We start from the raw sequence: 19,762 nt of genomic DNA, 5'->3' as shown, positions 1-19,762 counted from the left end.
ACCTCCAAGTGTTTGAGTTCCTTCCAAATTTCTTCCTGTGATTGAGTTCCAGCTTCAAAGCATTGTGGTCTGAAAATATGCAGGGAATAATCTCAGTCTTTTGGTATTGGTTGAGACCTGATTTGTGCCCCAGTATGTGATCTATTCTGGAGAAAGTTCCATGTGCACTTGAGAACAATGAGTATTCTGTTGTTTTAGGGTGGGATGTTCTGTGTATATCTACAAAGTCCATCTGGTCCAATGTGTCATTCAAAGCTCTTGTTTCTTTGTTGATTTTCTCCTTAGATGATCTGCCCTTTGCTGTGAGTGGAGTGTTGAAGTCTCCTACTATTAATGTGTTATTATCAATATGTTTCTTTATTTTGGTTATTAATTGGTTTATATAATTGGCTGCCCCCTTTTGGGAGCATAGATATTTACAATTGTTAGCTCTTGTGGATAGACCCTTTAAGTATGATATAGTGTCCCTCTACATCTCCTACTACAGTCTTTGGTTTAAAATCTAACTTGTCTGGTATGAGGATTGTTATCCCAGATTTCTTTTGAGGTCCATTAGTGTGGTAAATGGTTCTCCATCCCCTCATTTTCAATCTGGAGGTGTCTTTAAGTTCAAAATGAGTCTCTTGTAGGCAGCATATGGATGGGTCTTGCTTTTTTTTATCTAATCTGATAACCTGTGTCCTTTGGTTGGAGCATTTAGCCCATTTACATTCAGATTAACTATTGAAAGATATGAATTTAGTGCCACTGTATTGCCTGTAAAGTCCCTGTTTCTGTAGATTGTCTCTGTTACTTTCTGGTCTATGTTACTCTTGGGGTCTCTCTTCACTTACAGAACCCTCCTTAATATTTCTTGTAGGACTGGCTTGATGGTCACATATTGTTTTCAGTTTCTGCCTGTTCTGGAAGCTCTTTATCTCTCCATCCATTCTGAATGACAGCCTTGCTGGATAAAGTATTGTTGGCTGCATGTTCTTCTCATTTAGTATCCTGAATATGTCTTGCCAGCGCTTTCTGGCTTACCAGGTTTCTGTGGACAGGTCTGATGTTCCTCCCTCCATATGTAAGTAACCTCCTCTCCCTAGCTACTCTCAGAATAGTTTCTTTGGCTGTAAGATTTGCAAGCTTCACTGTAATATGTCAGGGTGCTGATCTATTTTTATTGATTTTGTGAGGTGTCCTCTGCCTCTTGGACATGAGTGCTTGTTTCCTTCCCCCAGATTAAGAAGTTCTCAGCTATGATTTGCTCAAATATACCTTCTACCCCTCTCTCTCTCACCACCCTCTCAGGGATCCCAATAATTCTGACATTGGAATGTTTCATAGCATCATTGATCTCTCTAAGTCTGTTCTCATGGGCTTCTAGCTGCCTATCTCTGTTTTCCTCAACTTCCTTCCTTTCCATCAGCTTATCTTCTAGATGACTTATTCTCTCTTCTGCCTCATTGACCAGAAGCTGTTAGAGTATCCAGTTTAGACTGCATCTCATTCATAGTATTTTTAAGTTCAGCCTGATTAGATCTCATTTCTGCCCTTTAAGATTCTATATGATCTCTTGTGGGTTTTTCAAGCCTAGCTATTAACTTTATGATTGCTATCCTGAATTCTATCTCTGACATCTTACTTAAATTCATATCAATTAGCTCTGTGGCAGAGAACACTGCCTCTGGTTCTTTTTTGTGTGAGTTCCTCCTTCTTGTAATTCTGTCCAGAGACTGATGGATGGGCACATGAACAGAGTCCAAAATATCAACCATGACCCAAGCAAGATGCACCCTAGCAAAGTCCGGAGTGGTCAGAAGCCACCACAGAAAAACAAAGCCAAAATGAAACACAAGAATAAAATTTTAAAAAGAAAAAAAGGGGGGGAGGTGAAGAGGGACTATAATCTCCCAGTATGGACAAAGCTGGGTGTTTCACATGTTCCTGGGTGAATTTTGATCTGTGTGTCAGAAGACACTACATCCCAAAATTTCAAGGGAAGTAAAACTTACATATATATAATGATAAAATTGAATAGAGTGAAAAAAGGACTAAAATGAAGCATATATCTATAAAAATATGTAGATGTGAAAAAAATACAAGTTAAAAAGTGACTATAAGTTGGTATAATAAGCATTTAGTTGAAATGAGAAAAAAAGTAAAAAAGAGAGAGAAAAGCATAAAAAAAAAGAAAAAAGAAAGAAAAGGAGAATTTTATCTGAAAAATAAATGAGTCATGAGGCAACACCTGGAGCTCAATATACTATTTCCTCTGGAGTTAGAATTCTACAGTCTTGTGGGATCTATAGGTTTGTCATCCACCTGTTCTTCCAGACTGTCTTCTAGGGGAGGGGCCTGCTATGCAGTTTCTCAGGTAACCCTGCCTGGGTGGAGTTGCCCCACCCACTGTCAGGGGGATGGACTCAGTGGAAACCAGTCTTCTGTGTGGCTTTTGTTCCCTGGAGGTTTTCCTCACCTTTTCAGAGGATCAGAGCAAAAATGGCTGTGCCCAAACCTCTGGCCCAGAGCAGAAAAATCACAGTCTGCCCTTTAATAAACCCTCCAGGACAAACAGTCTCCACTTCTGTATGCGCCCCCCAAAACCACAACCTCCCATGGCGCTCACTCACAGCAACTCTCTCAGAGCTTGTCCCAGGGGCCTGGGAGTGCCACTGCCCTTTGTGCCTCTAAAACTGCAAATGCCGTCGGACTCCTGCACACCTGAAGCTCCTGAATCATGTCTGTGGGCTGCCCTAATGTCCTTTCCAGGCCACTATTGCCCTGTGAGCTACTGCCTGGTGGCAGCCCAGGTTCCAGTCTTTTTCAGGCTGCTCAAGAAAAGAGCGATTACCAACCGGCCCAGCTCATGGTTTGTGGTGATCCTAGCTGAGAGTCCCCTCCTATTTCCTGGCTCCACTGCTCGGGCACTTTAGCAGTTCAGGCACCCCCACTTGCCCTGTGACTCCTCGGATCCTGAGACCACAACGCCCTACCTAGAATTTTGTGTTTTCATCTCCAGAGCCCCTTTCAGAGGGGGACGTCTCTCACTACAGCAGATTTCTAAGGGTTCCAATTTTGTGCTCCGCTGTTATATCACTTTCCAGGAGCCAGCTTATGGAGGCTCCCTCCTCCTTCTGTTCATCTTCCAATATCTCTTCATGACTCCACACATCCTACCTTGAAAGAAGCAGTCACTTTTCCGCTTGTAGAGATCCAGATATATATTCTTACCTCTCAGGCTGATTTTGTGTTCAAAAATTTAGCTATCCAGCTAAATTCAGGGGACCAGTTGAAATGGGGTCCCCTACTTCTCTGCCATCTTGCCTTCCTCAAGAAACTGTTTGACTTCTTTTACCCATTTTGCTCACCCCCCACCTCTGGCAACTACCAGTCTGTTCTACCTATAAGTTTTTTTCTTTTTTGTTTGTTTTAGATTCCACATGTGAGATCATATGATATTTGCCTTTGTCTGACTTATTTCACTCAGCATTATGCCTTCAAGGTCCATACATATTTTTGCAAAAGGCAAGATTTCATTTGTTTCTGTGGCTGAATAATACTCCACTGGGCATATATCCCACATTTTCTTTATCCGTTCATCTACTGATGGGCACTTAGGTTGGTTCCATATCTTGGAATCTATAAATAATGATGCAGTGAATATGGGGAGGTAGATATCTTTTCAAGTTAGGGTTTTCATTTTCTTTGGATAAATACCTGGAAGTGGAATTTCTGGATCATGTGGTAGTTCTATTTTTTAATTGTTTATACCATTTCACTTGTCAATTTGCATTTCAGTGTTAATTGCTGAGGCTGAACCCTTTGTCATATATCTAATAGATACAGTATTTTTTCTTTTGGGAAGAGTATGTTTGTATATTTTGTCCATCTTTTCATTGGGTTATCTTTTGTTTTCTTCATTTATGGGAGTATTTTATGTATTCTGATACAAATCTTTTGTCAATTATGTGTGAAAACATCTTCCCCCAAAGGGTGTCTTGTCTTTTCATTTTGTTTATGGTGTCTTTTCATGCACAAAAGTTTCCAATTTAAAGTAATCAAATGTATCAGAATCTTTCATTTTATAGTTTTGGCACAGGGAGTTTTGCTTAATATGTTCTTTCCTGTACTAAAGTCATAAAGAAATTCTTTTGTATTTTCTTCAAAATTCTTAAGTTTTGTTGTATACATTTAGATATTCAATCAATCTGGAAATAATTTAATTTAGTGTGTACTATAAAGAAGAGGTCTCTGTGTGTGTATGGGAGGGGGTATTTTTCCATATAGCCAATTATTGTAGAGTCATTTATCAAGTAGCTCAGGCATTTCCCACTGATTGGTAAAACCACCACTGTCATATATCAAATTCCCAAATCTGAATTCTAGTCTGTTCCACTAATCCTTCCATGTGTCACACCACACCACCTTAACTGTTGTAGTTTTCTAGTTAGTCTTGGTATGTGGGAGAGGGACTCTCCTATCTGATTCTTTTTCAGAATTGTCTAAGCTATTCTTAGTCTGTTCCTTTTACATAAATTTCAGAATCAGCCTGTCAAGTTCAACAAAGAGCCCAGTTGAGGCTATAATTTGAATTGCATTAGAAGAGATTACTTTGAAAACTAATGATGTAATATATGGTGATTAACATAACATAATAAAAAAAAAGAAGAAGAGATTACTTTGAAGAGGGCTGACAGTGTTACACCATTGAGTCTTCCTATCCTTGAACATGGTTTCTTCTTTCTCTTTAAGTATTTTCAAATGCCTTGCAATGAAATTTTATACTCTTTTTCATAATCCCACATCTTTTGTTAGTTTTACTACTAGGCACCTTATATTTTTTATTACTACAGTTTATGTTAATTACATTTTCTGTTTAAATCCTCACAGTGCTATAAGTTAGATATTTTCATGACTATTTCACAACTAAGCAAACTAAGGCTTGGAAAGAATAAGTAACCCACCACATGTCCTTGGTAGTAAGTGATCAGAGGTAGGATACAAAATCAGTATGGAGTGACCCCAAATACAGTGCTTTTTTTTTTTAAGATTTTATTTATTTATTTGACAGAGAGAGACACAGCGAGAGAGGGAACACAAGCAGGGGGAGTGGGGGAGGGAGAAGCAGTCTTCCAGCTGAGCAGGGAGCCTGAGTGGGGCTCAATGAGGGGCTCGATCCTTGGACCCTGAGATCATGACCTGAGCTGGAGGCAGATGCTTAACAACTGAGACACCCAGGCGCCCCTCCAAATCCAGTGCTCTTAACCTCCACTTCATACCCTGTCTGGTGATGGGACAGCATTTTTTTTTTTTTTATCGAAACAACATGAGGATGTTTACAGTCACAAAGTAGGAATAATAAGAATAAGTATGTCATCAAAAGCAGTGCTTTTCAAATTTTAATGTCAATACAAATAACCCAGAGATCCTGTTATCCAGTCGGTCTAAAGTAGAGTCTGAGATTCTGCTTTTCCAATGAACTCTTTCATTTAGGTATTCACAAATATCTTTCAAACAAAGGTTTTACATTTTTTTTCATAATTGCATGTCCTTTGTTAAATTTAATGCTAGGCACCTTACATTTTTACTATTACTGCTCATGTTATCTACCTTTCTGTTTCAATCCTCACAGTGCTATTAGTTAGATATTTTATCACTAAGGAAACAAGGCTTAGAAAGACTAAGTAACTGGCCAAATGCTATAGGTAGTAAATGGTAGGTAATGTCAATACTGCTAGTCATAGGGACTCACTTTGAGAACCACTGCTCTCTAGTGCCTGGCAAGTGACTCTTTAATTAATAATGATGAAAGGTGAGAACTCCACCAGATGGCAGCAGAAGCTCATCATTTTATGTCAAGTGACCTTCCACTTAGCTCTGGATGAAGTATCTGACACTGGCAGATGCCCGGCTTGTTAGGTTGTCTCAGGGAAATGAATCAGGCTCCCCTCACTCTCGAGGCTCCATGACATACGACCTGCTGTCGCGTTTCAGTGTTGACAATGAGTGTTCGTCAAGAGCATCCAGCTGGGACCGGGTGTCATGCCCACAGGCTTCTCCCAAAAAGCTTCTTTCAAGAGGCTTGTAAATGAGAATGAAAAATTGTTTTCCATCAGTTGCTTTTTCATCACCATGAGTTCGGTTTGGGCACTTAACCAAGAGTGGGAGGTATGGTTTGAGATGTCTGGCAGGATGTGAGAGGAAATGATTCATTCCCTGTGGGGGAAGGGAAAACCGTTCAGGCAGATAAACCTGCATCAGAGTCCAAAGATTCCGGGAAAACCCAAAGAGTGTGCTCGTGGACCATGAGCCTCCTGTCAGACCATTAGCCACAGGTGCCGCGAGCCCAGAGGGTCCATCCCTCTTACTCAGTTCTTTTTTGTCTTCTGAGCCTGAAAATAAAAAATTTTTTCACCATGAAAAGGAATCCATCATCTCCTAATGTGAAAACACCTCAGCCTCATTAAGAAGGATCACAGACTCTTGATTTTTCGTTAAAAAAAAACTTCCTGAGCGTAAGCCTGTGCACTGGGGAGGCCCCAGTAGGGGCGTCCCGTGTACTTGGAGCAGGCCGAAGTGTTCCTTGTCATTCGGCAGTCCCTGGGAAGGTCCCATCTTCTCATCTCTCCTTATTCTGCAATCACCGGCTCTCCTATTGATGGAGACAGCCCTCCTGGTCATCCAGCGCACCCCACACAGACTCTCAGAGGGCCTCACCACGGGGGCCGATGGGCATTGTGGAAAATGAGACAGAAAAGGTAGTTTGAGGCTGTGCCAGGCTGGCCCTGGCACCAATGGCAGGCTTGACCTGCTGCACTATTCAGGACTCCAGACAGGGCAGGGAGCCCGGGAGGGCTGGCCGAAGGATCGTGGTCACGAGGAGACAACCAGATTATCCATGGCCCTATTATTTAAGGGTCGCTGCTTCCAGAATTTGCTGGGAAAGAGGACAGGGAACCCGGTCCATGCCACTGAGGCTAGGAAAATGGAAGCTTAGGAAGGCCAGACTCCCTCCCCAAAGTCACATGTCTACAAAGGGTGGAGCTGGGCTACAAACCCAAGACTGAGGTCCAGGCTCCACTGTGTGGGCATTCAGACACGGGGCCTGTGGTATTCATTAGATGTTTACTGGATTAATGTATTCAGGAGAGAAGTTGCACTTTGCAAAAAAGCAAACAAGCAAAAATATAAAAGAAAACACCAGAAACGAGAAATCGATCACCTACAGATAGGTTAATGGTGAAGAGAATAAGGAAGTCTTTGGCCATTGGCTCTGGAGCCCGGAGCCCCCATGGCTCTTTGCTCTGGGTCTGAGGATTCTCCTTCCGTCCCCAGAGGGCGTGGTGTGCAGACGATTAGAGCTCTCAGCTGTACTCCCCTGCTCTGTCTTGACCACACATTTCCTTGTGGCTCCCTGCTTTTTTCCTTTGCTGTGTCAAGGCCAGAGCCTGATTCATAGGCTCATACACTGTGATAAGTTGCTACTGTGGATCATTTCATAAAACAAAGGCACCTTTTGTAAAAAGTAAAAAATTCTTCCAAGGTAATTCTCCAGTGCTTTTCAGCTATTGGTCACAGACTCCCCCGAGGATGTGGTAAAAGTTGCAGGCCCTCTACCCTATAAGAGAGTATGTGTGTGTGTGCATGCACACACGCACACACATGCACACATGCACACACATGCACGCACGCACACACATGCACCCACGTACACACACACCAGGGCACACAATTTCAGGGAGGTTCATGTATCCCTGAATCCTATCCAGAAACCCCAAGCGGGGAACCTACAACCTAGATGGCCATTATTTGGGTTTATTTACGTGGAGACACACAAAATCCCATTGGTGCCATTTAGTAAGGGTTAAGCTAAGATAGAAAGGGATAGAACTTGGAAGTTATTCATCTTAAATTTGTACCTTTTGCATCTTTAGGCAGACAAAAGATAGTGCTTTTAAAACTCTGGAAAAAGTATTTTAATGGGAAAAATGTAAAGATGTTATGATAGTTTTAAGTGGTCACATCTGGTGGACAAGGAGGGCAAAGGATCTGGAGAACATGTCAGCACAGTAAGACAAGGCCCTGGGCTCTGCCCCACTCAGGGCAAGGCTCTGCTCCCTGCACAGCATTGGGCTCTCTCTGGGTGGTAGCTGCTGGGTGTGTGGGGTTGGGGATCCTAGCCTGGAACGTAAGACAGCACAGAGGAGACTTTAGTTCCATCACACAGTCCTACTAGGGCCACTCCAGGGCCTACTTCTAGAAAGGAGAGCAGATTGCCAGGCCAGAGGTCAAGGTTGAGCATTTCAGGATGCTAGAGCCGGCTCTTGGGGAAATCGGAGCTGTGGGCTTTGTCGGGGCGCACAGGTGGTAAAACAGGGCTTTGCGGGCAGACAGACCAGACTGACCAACCGTCCTGGTTTGCCTGGTACTGTCCTCAAAGTCTTGCATCTCAGGAAACCCCTCAGTCCTGGGAAAACCGGGATAGTTGGTCACCCTACTGGGGTCTCAAATAGTGACCTTGGGTGGGATGCTTCATCTCTCTGAGCCTCACTTCACACATCTGCAGAATAAGGCTAGTCCCCCACGTTTGAGGGGTTCGTGATGACACTGGAATGACGCAGGTCATTGCCCCGTATTTGGCAGGCAGGCAGGAGCACTGCTCTCTTTTCTTGCTGCCTGGAAGGCCAGGCTTTCTGGGTGCCTCGGGGTGGCTCAGATGCAGGCACTTCCTCCTCCATGGCCCCAGGGGCCTCCAGGCAAGGTAGGAGGCCCCATCAGGAGCCAGGAGGGCAGCACGGGTAAAAACGTGAGGGAAGCACAGTAGCGTCAGCCCCCATCCTGAGTCCTTTTTCTCTCCCTCCCCACATCCCCCACAGGCGCACCTCAGACTCCCAGGCTTCTGCCTCAGAATCTGCCCCTGGGAGTTGCTAACAGTCATCTGTACTTTAAAGGATTGAAAGGAAACTCCTAAAAGTGTTGGCATTTTAATCTCTTGTCTCATTAAAAAAAAAAAAAAAAAGGAAAGAAAAAAGGCTTTGTCTCTTCTTAAAGGAAATTCATACACCAGAGACTTTGACCCTTTTTAATGGCTATATAGATTAGGCTAGATTCAGCTGCCCATGTGAGAAAACACAAAATTAGAGTAGTTTAAGCAAGATGGAAGTTGTTTCTTTCTCGCTTAAAAGGTCTGGGATGGCAGGGTCAGAGCCGTTCTGGGCCCGGCATCCTCACTACCCCCTTCCTCCCTGCCCAGGGCTGGCTTCCTGTCTGGTGGTTGCTTCCTGGCCCAGAAGGCAGCTGGAGCGCCAATCATTACAGATCTTTTAAGGGCATAAGAAAGAGGAAAGGGAAAAGGGCAGAAAAGATACCTGCTGACTGAGTCAGTTCCATTTAAGCCGTCTTCCAAAAAGGCCCAGGCAACACTTGGATTTGCATCTCACTGGCCAGAGCTTAATTACATGGTCACTGCTAGTTACAAAAGATACTGGGAAATAGATACTTCTCGGGGCACGTTGCAACCTCACATAAAGTAAGGTTCAGATACTAAGAAAGAAAAGGAGAACGCAACCTAGAAAATGCACCAAATGGAGAGGCCACGCTGGTAAAGACTTCCGTCCTGGTTTTCCCTGATGGCTGGTTGATCAGAGTTACGGTAGCAGCAGGTCTCTCTGTCCCCCAGTTCTGGTGACCAGAACAAATTTAGGCACCCCTCAGTGACCAATAAAAGAAGGAATGAAGGGCATTATACTAATATTGGAGGGGGTTGGGTTCAGTTGCTCGTTACTAGCTCAGATTTCCAAACGATGTTCTGTCTGAGGATTTTAAAAACCACAGTAAACTTTTCATTTCTCTGTGGGTCTAAGGATTGTTATATTCTCTTAAGATTCTATTTATAACTTCCTGGTTGTTCCTCAATCGAGTTAAGAAATTAAATTCTGAAAGCAGCCAGGAACTCTGAAGAACAAAGTCTATTTCTTTTCCAACATTTATTGATCATGACTCACAGAAGAAATACATAATGACCAATGAACATTTAGCTCATGACTTAGAACTGGTAATATAGTGGTAGCTGATTGTTGAGGAAAAAATTAATCTTATGGGATAATTTCCTAGCCTGTCACAGAAGGAATAAGTCATTTCAGCTTAGTTGCTTCTTGCAAACTGGAGCTAGGATTTCTCAGCTAACATTACTAATGACATCAGTTGGCTACAATGCACATAGTACTGAACCTAATGCCCAATATATTCTCCTAATTCTTTTTCTCTTCTTTTTTTATTAGTTTCAGGGGTAGAATTTAATGATTCATCAGTTGCATATAACACCCCGTGCTCATCACATCAAGCGCCCTCCTTAATGCCCATCACCCAATTACCCCATCCACCCACTTACCCCATCCACCCACCCACCTCCCCTCCAGCAACCCTCAGTTTGTTTCCTAGAGTTAAGAGTCTCTCATGGTTTGCCTCCCTCTCTGTTTTCTCCTGATTCTTTGTCTATGGACACTTGATTCTCTTTAACATTTAGGTTTAATCTCAGAAGTACAGGCAATAAACTAAATCACCCTTTCAGCTAAAAATAGCAATGAGAAGTAAGTGCTAGAGTTGGCTGCACAAATAGGACAGCTCTGACCTGTGACGGAAACACCATTAGATATATGAGTCTGACTGGCCAGAAGGAGAGTAAGAAACATGAAGTGCCCTGAAAAGCACCTATCTATTTAGGGAAAACATTGAAAACAAAGGAAACCAGGGGGTATATTAGTTTTAAACTGAAAAATAAGAATGGGCAAGCCCTTTTCTTAAGAGAGAAAAGCAAGATTTGAAATGTACAAGCAGGTGCCATGTGCAGACTCATCCTTTGTGGAAGCTTCTAGAAGGAGATGATACATTGCCAGCAGCAACTGTAGCAGCTAGATTATATTAGCCCTGATGGAAAAAGAGCTCTTACTGCAGACTGCTTTCTGAATTCAAAGCAGTCAGTCAGTCACGTCCAATTGTGTCTCTTAGTGAAATGCCTCTTTAATGAGGAATGTAAATCAGTTTTCCTCCACAAATAGATTGTATCTCTGGTATATCATAAATTGCATCAGACCCAACATAGCTCAATAATTTTTATAACCTGATGCTCTTCTTCTGTGATTGTGTCTTAGTGACAGACAGTTCGCAGAATCTTAAACGCAGTGACAACATTTGTTTTCATTAGTTTCAAAACAAGCAGCGAAGGGAATATTAACATTAATGGACACTGCTAAATTCATGGTATAGCACGTGGGGTTGAGCATGGGACCCTTGAGTTAATCCTCTCACAACTCAATAATAGTAATAGCCACTGTCAAGGGAAGTGCCCACTATTTACTAATAGCTTTACATACATATTCTCATTAAATTCTCCCAACAACACACTGAGGGAGTGCTGACATCCCCATTTTTCAGAATAGGGAAGTATGGCTCAAGGTCTTACTGACATCAAGTGATAGTGTCATTATTTAAACCTGGGTCTGTCTGAATCCAGATCCATGCTATTTTCTCCTACATTTGGTTGCCTCATGAAGATTCAAATTCCTTTCTCCTCTGACATCATTTTAACGTACCTTCTTGGAAGAAAAGGAAAGAAATGTAAGGACTTTTTTTTTTAAGATCACAGTAATTTTGTTAATTCTTCAATGAAATGTAAGCCATATTATTTCAGCCAGATCTAAGTAACACCCAGAGCTTTCTGCACATTTTCCTAGGTTATCCTTGGGCCTGTCTTTTATCCGTGTGGTATACTGGGGCTCCCCACAAATATTTATAGGCATAATGAGAAAATAACCAGAACCAATCCAAGGGAAGAGTGTTCTGATACCCACACTGTGTGTGGGATTTCTAGGCACACCTTTCTTGGGAAAGAGGCAACTATTCTTAGGTGGTGGAGCATTTCAACCCACTGACTAAACATATGGCATTGAACAAGTTTAGAAGAGTGGGAAAATAGAGTGTGATTCCAATCTTATAAACAAACACGTACATGTGTCTAGTTTGTTTCATTATATATGCATGTAATGATCTGGAAAAAAACTATCAGAATTATAGCACTAGAGCACTGAATGTAGGATCCCAAATGATTTTTCTTTTTTCATTGTGGTGTTTTCAAAATTACCTAAAATAAATGGATATTGCTAATATAATACTCCCCAAAAGTAATAGTTTCATTTTTTAATTTTTTTTTTTTAAAGATTTCCTTTACTTAAGAGAGAGCATGAGCAGGGGAGAGGCAGAAGGAGAGGGAGGGAATCGCCAGCAAATTCCCCGCTGAGCGCAAAGCCCAAGGCAGGGCTCGATCCCACGACCCCGAGACCATAACCTGAGCCAGAACCAAGAAGCGGACGCTTTACGGACTGAGCCACCCAGGCGCACCCCCACCAAGAGTAATAATGTTAATGGGCAGGAGAGTTCTCGAATCGTGCAATAAGTGGCTGGAGGCACAACCATATAGCATGAGACCTCTGAGGATTACACCCATTTGTTGTTTATCAATGTCATTAATAATAAAAAAATCTTTGATATCTCGTTGCCGATTTTTCATTAGCTGGAAAGATAAACTAGTCTCAAAAAATGGCAAAGCTGAAAGGTTTTTCATGGACTTAATCATTATGAACCAGCATCATTTAATAAGCAACTATGTTCATCCCTTTGTATGGCTTTGTGTTTGCATTCCCTTTGCGCAAGGATTGCTCCTGGAGATAAGAAATCATGGCATCGTTTTGGTTATCTATTTCCATGGCAACACATGGATTCAGGGAAGAGTTCTTAGTATCTTTGCTATTTGTTATGGGCACATGTCCTTCTAAGTGAGGGCTATTCCCTGTGAGACTATCTTGTAAATATTTGAAGCTGAAGTGAGATACAGTTTTGATTCTCAGAACTCATATTAATAACTAATTCTGTGAGCAGCAATAAAGAGTACCAGTATGCTGAAAACATCTCATTTTTCATGACAATTCTCTCTTAAAAGGTCACAAAACAAAATTCTTTTTAGGATTACTAGCTGGTGTAGAGTGTAACAATGATGGTTTTCCAGCTAAGGTTCAACAGGTCTGCTGACTCACTTGCACACACACGCACACACACAGAAAGTAGAATATGAATTTTCTCTAATATTTACTCAAATACAATATTGTCCAGGATTCTCGAAATTTTGTCTAGTATTCTCTCCTTGTAATGTTTTCCTGGTAAATCCTTAAAAATGGCAACAAAATTGTATAGCAAGCTAGAAGTCAGCATTCTGATCACATTTTACCACGATCTCTGTGATCTTGGGCAATTTCCCTAACCTCTCTGTGCTTCCAATTTCTCATCAGTAAAATCATCTAAGCTAATAAAAGGAAGGAAAAGTAGTCTGAGAAAAAAGTGAAAAACTGAAAAGAGAAAATTAGGATTGTCTCTCTCCCCTGCCAGTACAACCTCTGCTCTTTTTTTCTCCATAAGTGAAGGGTCATGTCGTAGAAGGAAAGAAAGAATGAAAGAGATCACTTTCTTTTGGGCCAAGCACACATATGAACTACTAAAGAATTTTCAGGTTACTGTTTACTTGAGGTTCAAGTAATGTATTCCCAGCCAAAAAATAAAAAAAATCCATGCAGTTGTGGGAGGTAGAAGCTGGCTTATCTAATGTCCATTAAATTTATACCCATGAAGTCCACCCAGACATTCAGGGATGTAGTTTTAGATTTTCAGAATAAAGAACATCCCTCTCTATTCTTCTTTTACTCTCCCTAGCACTTTTTTTTAAGAAGAAAAGGAAATTATTAAAGGCACCAGTGAGCTCCTAGACCTTCCCAGATGGCTAGTGTCTGAAGAAGAATACCTACTCACATTGTAAGTGTTTCTCTGGGACTACAAAGTGGTGGGGAAAATAAGAGACAGAAATTGGATTCTGCTGGCTCTGCAAACTGGTCCCTGATTGTAATCTGGGAAATCCAGGAAAAACACTTAGTTGGCAGCCTTGGCCTTGAGGAGGTCCCCCTAATCTGCAGGTGAGCCAAGAAGAAGCAACTGAACCAAATCAAAACTCCTCTGTCCTTTGGCCCTATATTGAAACTAGACCTTTAGGGCAAGCTGATTACAATCTTTTCCTGGGGTCTTCAGATGTTACTAAATGTCCCAAGCTTTCCTAGCTGTTAAGTCTCTAAACCAGGATGCTAGCCCAGAGTCTAGGGCCTACGTGGCCCAAGTGTGATTTGGAGATGAGCAGTGTTAGCATCACCAGACCTTCTTACTTCACATCTCTTAGCTCACGCTTCTCGACAGGTAAGATGAGCATAATACCTGCTTCACCTCCTTCAGAGGTTGGTTGTGAAAGTCTGTGACGAAGTTTTTACTGCTCTGCAGAAGAATGAGAACATTCAAGACAGTATAGTGAGTTTTCCAAAAAGTCCATTTAAGGCTATTTAAAGGACTTTTTTTTTTTTTTATATGAAATGACCTCCTTGCCCCATTGCTAAGATCATGTTCTTTGTTTCATCAGTGGTGGTGATGGTATTTGGTAAGTTTTTTTCTCTCTCAGATATCAATTATTTGACAAAATACAAAGTTGACCAGTCTATGATGATATTATCCTTCTTTTTTTTTTTCCTCTGTAATTTTACTAGTCTGTAAAACTCCAAAACTTGCAATCCACCATGTGAAAATACTTGGAAAGCTACAAAAAAATGTGATGTTACTGTTTTCTTAATTAAACACAGAATATGCTTTTTTTTAACATGGAATATTCTGTTTTTTAAACACAGAATATTCTTTTTTTTTTTTTTTTTTAAGATTTTAGTTTTTGACAGAGACACAGCGAGAGAGGGAACACAAGCAGGGGGAGTGGGAGAGGGAGAAGCAGGCTTCCCGCGGAGCAGGGAGCCCGATGCGGGGCTTGATCCCAGGACCCTGGGATCAGGACCTGAGCCGAAGGCAGACGCTCAACCGACCGATCCACTCAGGCGCCCCCAGAATATTCTTTTTTTTAAAAAACACAGAATATTCTTTTTTAAATATTTATTTATTCATTTATTTGCCAGAGAGAGACTGAGAGAGAGCACAAGCAGAGGGAGCGGCAGGCAGAGGGAGAAGCAGACTCCCCGATAAGCAGGGAGCTGGAAGTGGGACTCGATCCCACCACCCCGGAATCCTGACTTGAGCTGAAGGCAGACGCTTAACCGACTGAGCCACCCAGGCGCCCCTAAACACAGAATATTCTTTTTTTTTTTAAAGATTTTATTTATTTGTCAGAGAGAGAGAGCACAAGCGGGGGAGGGCAGAGAGCAAAGGGACAAGCAGGCTCCCCGCTGAGCAGGGAGCCCGATGTGGGACTGGATCCCAGGACTCTGGGATCATGACCTGGGCTGAAGGCAGACACTTAACCGACTGGGTCACCCAGGCACCCCTAAACACAGAATATTCTTGAGGAAACTTCTGAAGGGAAGGGTATGCTCAGTGCCCAGAGATGTAACTATCCTCACTGTCTTCAGCCTGGTTCATGTGGTTCACCGGAAGGAAGATGATCTGCCCCTTTATACCACTAGGAGGCGTTGGGACCCTCTTCAAGTCCCAGGCCTCAGGCACCGGACTTCGTGGTCATAAAGTAAACCTTAAAGGTGAGACCTTTTAGCCATACTTTGATTTTCATTTCACTAGACGGGTGGCTTTCCTTACAAAGTGAAGAGGAAAGATTAGTTGCTGGATTGCCATTGGAGATTCTGTTGTAGGACCAGAATCCCAGCTGAAAGTGGAAATAAGGTTACCCTTTCCTATATAAACATTTAGAAAGGAAATAATTTTTTTAAAGCATCCTTTCAAAAGTGACCATTTCAGTGCACAAAAACTTTTCTCCACTTAATTATCTTTTTATAGAAACTTACCAAATACCATCTTACCAAATACCAAAAAGACTTACCAAATACCATCACCACACAAAGGCCCCATTTGTAATAGTATGCACTAGAAAGTTTCACCAGTTTAACTTTACTTGTTTTTTAAAAAAATTTGCTTTATAAAAGAGGAAGTTAATAAATTGCTTTAGCAGATCAGACGGTCTCCCATGGCTAAAATGTTTGAAATTCAGAGGGTGTCACTCAATATCTTGCTGCTCAGAGGAAATATCCTCAAAGATGGCAAGAATCAGTTTTAACCTCTCTATAAACACATAGCATTAATACTGTGTATATGAACCGAATAAGGTTTCTATTTCTGTTTGGTAAGTATGCCGTGATAGCACATGAAACTTTTAAAATGGAAGGAAATACAGAAATCATATACCCAACCTCTTTGTAGGAGATTGGGTGATGTTGTTGAAAGTGTGTAGGTTTGCAGTGCCTGGGTGGCTCAATCCATTGAGCGTCAGACTCTTGATTTCGGCTCAGGTCATGATCTCAGGATCATGAGATTGAACCTCACATTGAGTGTTGAGCCTGCTTAAGATTCTCTCTCTCTCTGCTCCCCCCCAACCCCGCTCCAGCTCATGCTCACGCTCTCTCTTCAAAAAAAAAAAAAAAAGTGTGTAAATTCAGAGCCAGGCAGACGGATCTGCCCCAAGCTTTTGCCAGCCATGAAGACTTAGGATGTCACTCATCACTCACTACTCTGCTTCCTTATCTGTAAAGGAAGGATGATAATACTCTGAGATAATATAAGTCACAGGGACCTGGGAAGTTAAGTGGCTTTCTCAAAGTTACCCAATTAGTTTAACCTTCAGAGCCCAGATTAGAAAGCAAGTATGTTTCCTGCGCATTTAGAACATAAGCAATCAACAAAGACCTCATCACTGAAGGAAACTGTCATAAGATTACACAACTGTTTTTATCTGCACTGGCCCTTCTTAGCCCTAGAATGGCCAGGATATCACTGGGGAAAGAGGTGAACTGGAATTCTGTACTGCATATCTCTTCCTGAAGTATCTAGAGGAATTTAGCATTTATAACAAATAATGCCTTGCCCCTCGGCATAAGAGACAGCCCATGTCTTTGAGTCCTTGAAATCAGTGACCTCTTTGCAAGGCAGTTCTTCCTAATTGAATGATGTATGATATGGAACAGTCAACTCAAATAGCCTGGCACTGGGCTTCAATGAAGTTCATTTCCCCCTTCCTTTTTTATTTCTCTTTCCTTGAATATAGTAACAATAAAAGTAGAATTAAACAGCTTCCAGCCAAATGGAGAAACATCAGTCTCTCTTTATCAGTTGATGGTTTTGAAAGTCTAAACGATTTTTTAAATTCTTTTTTTTTTTAAGATTTTATTTATTTATTTGACACAGAACGAGAGAGAGCACAAGCAGGGGGAGCAGCAGAGGGAGAGGGAGAAGCAGGCTCACCGAGCAAGGAACCTGATGCGGGGCTCTATCCCAGGACCCTGGGATCATGACCTGAGCCCAAGGCAGATGCTTAACGACTGAACCACCCAGGTGCCCTGAAAGTCTAAATGATTTTAGAATCAAAAAACAAAAATTTATATTTCAAAAGCCAAACCAAGGTTAGGGGTAGAAAATGTAATCTTTGGCCTGAAAACCTCTTAGCAAGAGTTAAGATGAAGTAGTCCTGCTGCCTACTACTTAGTGTTTAATGGGGAAGGAATTTGTTAATATTTCTTATGGGCTAAGATATGAGGGAAAACTAGCCTATGGACAATGTCTACAGTGAAAGAAAGCAAAGAAAGAAAGAAGCCCTGTTCCACAGGACTTCCAACACAGAAGTGGCTCGTGTGGTAGAAATTGTGATACATGGAGCAGATCCCTTCAAGCAAGGACTTGCTCCCAGCTGTCAGCTCCATTTAGTGGCCTCAGCTGCAGAGAATCGTTTTACCTGTGGTCATGCCCGTTTTGGGCAGCCTATATGTAGCCACTGAATGGGGGACGGGGCTGTAATAAAGGCCCCACCATTTGGCAGGATATGTGACAACTCTGCCTACATTTCTCCTCCCAGAGCTCCCTGCTGGGTTGGCCAAGGCTTGGCCAAGCCTCCATTGCAGTCCACTTTCTCCCACTGCTCAAGCCTTCTTCTGTCCACAAGTGTTACTCCTTATAAATATCTCATACCACAAACTCTGCCCAGAATCTCCTTCAGAGAACCAAGCCTGCAACTAAAAGCATCACATCTTCCTCAGAAGTGTGGGTTGACCCTTTGCCCAATTTCTGTCGGGCAGTTCACACAGAGCTAAACAGGAGGGCTGCTCTAGAGTTGGATTTCACACTCTAACTTGTACCTCAACCTTGCATTCCAACCTCATCCCCAGCATGCCTCCCACGAGCCTTTCACTCAAGCAGTATGTTTGCTACTTCCCAACTTTTAAACCCAGTCCTCTGCTGCCTTAGAGAAATGCCCTTTCAAGCCTGTTTTGCTCAACCTTGACTAATTCAGGGTGAGCTATGAGTCACAGCACTTACTGGTGTTGACTCTGGCAGGGATGAATTTCTCTGTTATCAAGTGCTATAAATTTTGCAAACACAGAGTTAAACCACAGCCAAGCCCTAGACCAGCTAAGCCTGGGATATCGTGGACTGGGCTCTTGATAGTGTCAGCCTCAGAACAACAAGACAATGCCAGACTGCTCTGGGCCTGTAACCTGAGGAGGTCTCATCTACCCATCACAGCTTCCTGCCTTTGACTCATATTAATGAAGCTCTGTCCTACCACTGGGGACATCTCACTGAATAAAACAATCATGTTCCCCGTCTTCAGAGCTTACTGTCTAGGGTGAGAAATAAAAAATCCAACAAACCATGGGGCACCTAGGTGGTGCAGTTGGTTAAGTGCCCATGTCTTGGTTTCAATCAGGTCATGATATTGGGGTTGTAGGATTGAGCCCTGAGTCAGGCTCCACACTTCATGTGGAGTCTGCTTGAGACTCTCTCTCCCTCTCCCTTAGCTCCTCCCCCCACTCTCTAAAATAAATAAATACATCTTTTAAAAAAAATCCAAAAACCGGCAAGTGAACATAATTGCCTGTGCAGGATACTAACAGAATGCAGTGATGGAAAATAACGGTGAGAAATGGGAATCCATTTAGATGGTGGGGTCAGGAAAAACCTCTCCAGAAAAAGACACTTAAGTTGGGCCTGAAAAATAAGAAAGCATGAGCCATGGAGAGTCAGGGAAAGAGCATTCCAGGTAGAGGGATGACACCCACACATCCTTCATTTATTGATCAACTAAGTTACTTCTAAGGTGAGGACCAAAATGCAGGAGGGAAGAAAATCATCTTCTTTTTTTTTTTTAATTATGCTATGTTAATCACCATATCGTACATCATTAGTTTTTGATGTAGTGTTCCATGATTCATCTTCTAATCACATAAGAAATGAAGTGTCATATTGGCTTACAAAGTAAAGCTTTAAAAATTTTGTTTGTTTTAGCCTACAACTGATTTTATGGGTTGGGTTGGTTGGTTGGTTTGTTTTTGTAATCACTTGTAGAGTCCTGAACTGAATATATTGCTTCATCAATCTGCTGTTGTACATTTGATCCCCTCAGCCTAGAACTTACTTCTCCACTTCCCACTCTTAGGGCATTTCTTTGCTTCTTCTTCAAGATTTACTTAAAGCATCTTCTCTTTTTTAAGAGCACTTTTAAAAAACGAGATTAGTTTCACATGACATAAAATTCACCATCTTAAAGTATATATTTTTGTAGTTTTTAGTATATTCACTATGTTTTGAATACACTAAACATAGCCATGATCTAATTCCAGAACATTTTCACTACTCCAAAAAGAACTCAGTTCTCCTCCACTCCCATCCCTTGGTGGCCACTCATCTACCTTTT

General features: G+C 42.0%; 1 long non-coding RNA gene across 1 annotated transcript in view; it reads right to left on the bottom strand.

The window, feature by feature from the left end:
• Window positions 1-4,963: 4,963 nt before the first annotated feature.
• The window catches only part of LOC145722647 (uncharacterized), a 36,753-nt gene continuing 21,954 nt past the window's right edge, over window positions 4,964-19,762 (bottom strand). Inside the window, exon 3 of the long non-coding RNA XR_014147050.1 lies at window positions 4,964-6,374. This is a non-coding gene — a long non-coding RNA (uncharacterized LOC145722647). The remainder of the gene's footprint in view (window positions 6,375-19,762) is intronic.

This window comes from Leptonychotes weddellii, chromosome 7 (genome assembly GCF_054177405.1).
Source record: "Leptonychotes weddellii isolate Sample4059 chromosome 7, ASM5417740v2, whole genome shotgun sequence".
Taxonomy (NCBI): Eukaryota; Metazoa; Chordata; class Mammalia; order Carnivora; family Phocidae; genus Leptonychotes; species Leptonychotes weddellii.
This window is presented reverse-complemented; position numbering and strand designations above follow the sequence as displayed.